The following is a 6,922-nucleotide window of genomic DNA, read 5'->3' on the forward strand; positions in this document are numbered from 1 at the left end:
AGCCAGCTTCACTTGGCGTGTGACAGGTTTCCCTCTGAGGTTTCTTCAGTTTGGCACTTAGAGGCTGCTCATGCCTCTACCAGCTTATGGTGGTCTGCAAGCTGTAGACCATCTCTGTAGACAGCCACTCATCCCAGAAAAAGTTGATTTCTATCATGTGACTAATGCAAAAACACCCTTTTAAAATATGTGCCTGCTCTTGGCATGGGCATCTGGAGACCTCTGTGATCATGGCATTATTTTCAGGAAAACATCTAGGATGGAACTGTGAGTTGAGTCTACTACCAATGTACCTTAGAGAGCGGTACCTGTGACTGCACAGGGCTCTCTGCTGCTGTGTGTACAGCTCTCTCAGGAGCTGAGCACTAACAGTGAGGCAATGCCCAGCAACCCACCTCGTGCCAGGCTGCTGCCCCACAGACCTCTGGAGCTGGCTTGCTTTCTTTGTGCAGAAAACTGTAGTGCTGCTTGATGAATTTTACTCTCCTTATTTTGCAGCACACTGGACATTACATTTTTCCCCTGGTTTCTTTTCTGTGAGCACCTTTGTTCTTATGTTCTAAGAGAAGGCGATTACTTTCCCCTCTGCAGGGGTCAGCCAGAATTCAGCAGTGTTGCTAGGGCTGGGAGCTTGGCTCTCTCACCAGTGCCATCCGTTTGCTTTTCATGCTTCACTTGGTCAACATTTAACCAACTTTCAGAGCACTTTTTAACCTTTCTCCCTGAAAATGATTTTTTTTTTTTTTTTAAATTTTACTTCTCATGCTCTTTGGAGACATTGATCTGTGCAATATAGCTCCTCACAGCTAAGGTTGTGCTTCCTCTCTCTTTTCTGGAATCACAGAGTGGCAGAGAAAACACCTGTCTTGGTGTAAGTACAGGGGATTTTCCAGGCTTCCCTTGATGAACCTGTCTCTTGGGTCACAGCCACAGGAGTCTACAAACTAAATGGGCACTGCTGAAAAAATTTTATCTATCTATCTATTGAAGGCAAGTAATTTCCCCATTCCCTATGGTGAAATAAAATAAAACATGCTTTAAAGAAAACTTAAAATATCTATAATCAAACAAGGTTGAAATATCCTAAAAGTTGACCAAAGTATCTTCCTGACTTCTGCAACCTCAGTGACTGTCTTCATAATTTGTCCTCAAGAGTTACTTGCCTTATTGTTTTCTGATAATACTTTTGTTTCTTTAAATCTTATCTCAAATATTCAGCAGAAAGTCTTCTAGGAGTGCGCTTCAGCAAGAATATGGGTAAAAGGTTCGATGCAAATTTTCTAGTTAGCAACTGGAGCTGTAGCACAATGAATACATATATTCAACACAATATATAGAGTAGATATTTGAATTTCTTAGTTGGCCAGTCAGATGGACAATTAACAGATTGTTAACAGACAAATTCAACAGTAATTTGAGATCACAATAATACATTTTGAGGGATATAAGGTGACAGTTGACTAGTTAACTAGACTTGAAAAAGATATTGATCTCTAAGATCTCAGTGAAGTAACATAATAGATGCATTTGTTCTCTGAAATGAAAAAGGTTGGCCCCTTCAAAAAGTAATTTTCTGATCATTATTAAAAACTGCCTGTAGAATTTTCGTGGAAAGCTTTGTTTAGTTCAGCTGAGAGATCACCTGGTACATTCTGTCAAGTCATTTCAATGAAGGGGTACGTGGGGTACATACAGATTATTGTGGTACATGTATTTTTATTTCTTCAATATGACAAAAAGGTAATCTCCATATTCTTTGTCTGAACACGTTTGAAATCTGTTATCATCTTCCACAAAAACTTTCACTTTTGATTTTCCTCCCTGTATCATTGCTGTCCAGCTGGTAGGGGTTTGTTGCAACAAATATTTGTCTCAGTCAGCTTCTTTTCACTGCATGTGCTCCTGTGTGTTTGCTAGATATCTCCTCAAGACCACAGATGATGATTTCTTCTTTTTTTTGGTTTTTCCTACAGGGCACAAGCAGAACTTGAAAGAATGAATGAGATAAAATAGAGACAGGATTAAATTTAGCATTTTTGTGGGTAATGCCTCTTTACATATTGGCTTGTTACATACTCCATTGTTCTCTAGCTCTCTACTCTTCACATGCATATTACCATGTCAGCTACCACCAATTAATTAGATAACAATCTAATATAGACTAGAATTCTTAAGAGTGAGAAATTTTATTCTAACAGTGTGGTAACAGACTACTGTGCTAAAACAAGCAGAACACAGAGGCTATTGAACAGTCACAACTAAAGGAGGAACAAGGGTGCAATCACTAATTATTACTGCTAAATAGCAATATTAAATAGCAAGGTCACCCTCAATGGCAAACTAATTTTGAAATCTATAAGTGTAAAAATAGAAGACTACCCAAAGGTTTCAATCTTAGTTTCGGAAAAGTCTTCAGGCACTTATTTCAACAAAAGTGAAACTTAGAGATGCCAATGTAGAAGTGTGGATTGTGTTTAATGCAAAAGTCACATTTACTACAATACATCTGAACTACACCACTTGAATGTTTTCAGTAAATTGATGTTGGATGCCAGTGAAATCAGTTCTGCTCATATTTAAGAGCAGGAGCTTAAATGTATAATTAGTTCATGTCTTAAGCTCTTACCATGTAAACCAGAGTATTTTTATTCCATCAAGGCTACCAACTTTATTTCTGTGTAGTTTCATGCTGCTATAAAAGAGGAAGAGAAAAAAAGCTGAGGGAAATTGAATTTTTTCTATGTAAGTAGAAAAATCTCTCTGGTTTATAGCAATGTGCAAAAATTGATTGCTTCTCTTAATGTAAACAGATGGTAACATCCAGGATGATTGACATTTACTATGTCCATGCACAGCTCCCAGGGGAATCTACTTTTAATCATATTCTACTCTCTCTGCAAGTCCAGCAGTTAGAAAAACAAACACTATGAAGAATTTGCACTTCCAAAGACCTTTCAATAGTGACTCTCCTGAGTACTCTGTGACTTCTGCTCAAGATAGAAAGAAGCTGCCAGCACCATGTGCTGTGCCAAAAGTAAAAAGCATAAAAAAATGTATATTTGCAAAGGGACTTACCTATTACTCCACCTCTTTCTAGCTCCACATGGTAACTACTAATGGTAACTACTGCTTTTCCTGTTCGTGTTGTATAATTTTAGACTCCATTCAGGTTTCTTTTAGTTCTTCAGTCACCTATTTCGTAATGTACTCTTTTTTTTTTTTTCTTCCTAATTAAGTACTTTATCACCCTTCTCATCCCACTCTCAGGTAATTCTTGCCTGCTTCAATTATCTTGACTTCTTTTCTCTTTATGAGCAGCAGTAAACTGTAGTGACTGCCGTCAATAAAAATGGAAGACTTTAGGGGGAAAAGGTACACCAACCAGCATCCTGTTTATGCTCTGGCTACCTTTTTTTGTCCTTTAAATAAACACTTCTTCCACATCTAGTTACGGAAGTTTCCTGTTAGGAATTGACATAAAATGATGAAAAACCAGGCATACCTAAGCAAAAATTGCGACAGTACAAAAGTAAAATGAGTGACTGGAAAAAATTACTTCACTTGGTTTGGCTTTCACTTTCTTGCTTTTTTCCACTCACCTGTTTAATTATGTATATTAATCCCTTAGATTTTTAAAACGGTAAGCAGATAATCTATATTTGCAAGGCTGAAGTATATAATAAATAAAGTATATAAATAAATATAAGTATATAAATATATATATATAAATATAGTATAAGTATATCAATAAATCTATATTTGCAAGGCTGAAGTATATAATAAATAAAGTATATAAATAAATATAAGTATATAAATATATATATATAAATATAGTATAAGTATATCAATAAATCTATTATTGCAAGGCTGACAAAAAGGAGTTAGCAAGTGAATAGTGTTTTATATACTTGATGTACAAACTCAAGAGCCTTTAAGTCCTGAAAGATATATAGGTCCACTTAGCAGACACACATATCAGCATCAGTTTAAGTTAGGAAACTGAGCTGTGAAAGTAAATCAATATGTTGTTAATTAATTTACTTTAAAAAAAAATCTGAATGTGTCTAGGTCTATGCAGAGAATGCTTCTCTTGCCACTTGCTTTCAGTAGCTTTAAGAATCTTTTAGAACTTTGACAAATGTGTCAACACCAAAAGGTCAGCCAACTTTGAAATTAGGTTCCTCGAAGAAGAAGAACCAAGAGTTCTTGGACTATTTGGTCCAAGAGTTTCCTTTAAAATACATACAAGTGACACAAAGCTATGCATTCAATTAAAAACAACATAAAAATAAATGCTTAACAGAATTTTAGATCAGCAGCACAAACATTTTTTTGATAAACACTCCCTGCCCTGCAAACTTTTATTTTAAACTGCAGCTTGGACTAAGCTTCCATAATACGTGGGGATGGAACAGAGATCTCATTCAACTGAAATACTTTCCAAAGGAGTTTTCCAATAGAAGTATTTAAGAGAGAGTACTTCTTTTGTCTGGTCTATGTGTTTCTGCAATGTGTTTAGCAAGAAGCAAAAGGTTATTCAAATAAAAAGCTATAGCATTTGAAAATGCAATGAGAGAGGTCCTAATGGCAACCTAGGCTAGGATACAGCACAGATGCATGAGGGAACAGATGCAAGAGAGAAAGTGAAAAATTCCAGAAATGCTGTAAAATGTGTACTGGGTAAAGAAATCTCTGAATATTTATGGTCTCCAATACACTTCAGTTAAGAACAGTTTCTCCTTCCTAGGACAAATTATAAAAACTTTTTTCTTTTTTTTTTTAAAGAGTTGTGCTAAAATATTGTTGTAAGAAATTATAAAATGCTCAAGGCTAGGCACTTTCCATACACAGAAGTAGAAATTATAGATATAACTTTGAATTTGTATATTATGAATCGTATATGGCACACTGCTGCTTATGTCAGTCAAAGAAATGCCCATGTTCCTTGACCTGGCAATTTAGAAGCAGGCAATTTTTGGCACTTGCTATGAAAACCATCCAACAAACCATATTAACCTGAACAGAAAAATGCCCATCACTATAACAACAGTAGCTGGGCAAAGCACCAATCCACCTTCTTGTGATAACCTCTGGTCATTTTTAGTGAGACTTTTCTAGAAAAGGTATCTGGCTGCCTGTCTCCATGGAAGGTATTCTAGCAAGCAAAGATGGCACATGCCAGCTCTAGGTCCCTACAGCTCTTCCATTTCATTGCCAAATCTCAGGATATCAGGAAATTATATCCTTTGCTTTGGGGAAAGGAAAAGAAATGGGAAGCAGTGACATAGAAGGCATTAAGAAGTTCAATATGAATTAATCCTGATACTTGCTGCCTAGCTGGACAGAAAATAAAGCTAATGGAATAAATATAAAAGGTAACTTTAGATAATTTTAGCAATGGTAGTGAATTTACAGTTGTGGACAGAAATACTCAGTTTGGTGTCACACTTCATGATTCCCAGAGTACAACAATCACATTTGAAGGACTAAAAGGTAAAATGTAACATGCACATTCATCCTTATATCCTTATGTAAGAATTTGTAATTTTTTGATATTGTATATTAGAAGTGGTGTAAGCAGAGGACTAGTCTCTCACCAGTAATGCAGAATTTGCTTCAAAACATACCACTGCCACAATACTAAAATATTGGTCTATAAAGATATATTAGTTGGTCAGATGTCCATTTACTTTGAATTACAACACAGATTGACTTCAGAAGTTTGACATTCAAATAGAGGTTACTGAGACCTTAATGGGTATCGAATCAAACATATAATAAAGATAATATATTTTATATCTTAGTTAGGAAAGATGATTCTGTTTTGCAGTACAAGGTTAGAGGTCTCAAATTATAAAATCATCTTTTGTAAAATGGAAGGAAGTGGCCTTCTTATGTGTATATGTGGTGGTTAGGGACATGTTTTAGTGGTGGGATTTGCAGCGTTATCTTTTCAGTTGAGCTCAATGGTGTTAATGGTCTTTTCCAACCTAAACGATCCTGTGATTCTCTAGGCATTTCTTCCTTTGTGAAACAGCATTACTTATTCACTGCAAAAGTAAAGTCCACCATAAAAATTTTTAGCATTAAAAAAAAATTAGTATAACATTATCATTAGCAATTGGGCATACCATGAAAGTTAATTTAGTATAACACACTGCAGGAGCCTGTTGACATTTCACTGAGAAAAGCTCAACATAGTTTCTGTGAGTTGAAGTCAGTACTTTCAGGTTTCCATCTATTTGTTATATTCATTCCCTGTGTGCAACACAGTGACATTTTGATTATTTATCAAATTTAATTATCTTCCATTTTCTAAATTTGTATTTTATCTGTGAGTGTGTGTGTGTGTGTGTGTATGCTCATGGTCCTTACCTTAGGAAATTTTTCCCTTTGGTTATTCCTTTGGTGTGTTCAGGAAGAACTTCCATTTGCAAGAGCTGAACAAACCCCACAGAATTCATGCTGAGCTGGAATCTGCTGGTTTAATTCCCTGCTGGGAGTCTGCCAGTTGGGAAACGCTGACCAGCAAGTACAGGTCTTAATTACACAAATCCAGAAGCTGCTGCCAACCTTTCTCCATTGAGAAGCATTTGTTTTCTAGTGTTCTTCTTGATGAACAGATTATCATACAAACATTATTTATTGCTGCTTTATATTGTAAGCAATTAAATGAAGAAACCTTTTAAACTCAAGGGAATTTTAATAGGTTACTTGCAAAATGTTATTGCAGGCAACAACTTGTACATGATTTTAGTTCCAAACCCACCAAAAAATTATACAAATCAGCATTGTAAAAGTGTCAGATTAATGCCTTACAGGCTTTGCTGGCAGAATTAATTTCTAAATTCTAGATGTGGGGAAACATTACTCTCATTTTTTTCCTTTTCCATTTTTTTTAGAAAAATTTACAAGTGAAATA

Source organism: Onychostruthus taczanowskii, unplaced genomic scaffold (genome assembly GCF_017590055.1).
Source record: "Onychostruthus taczanowskii isolate IOZ18803 unplaced genomic scaffold, ASM1759005v1 scaffold59, whole genome shotgun sequence".
NCBI lineage: Eukaryota > Metazoa > Chordata > Aves > Passeriformes > Passeridae > Onychostruthus > Onychostruthus taczanowskii.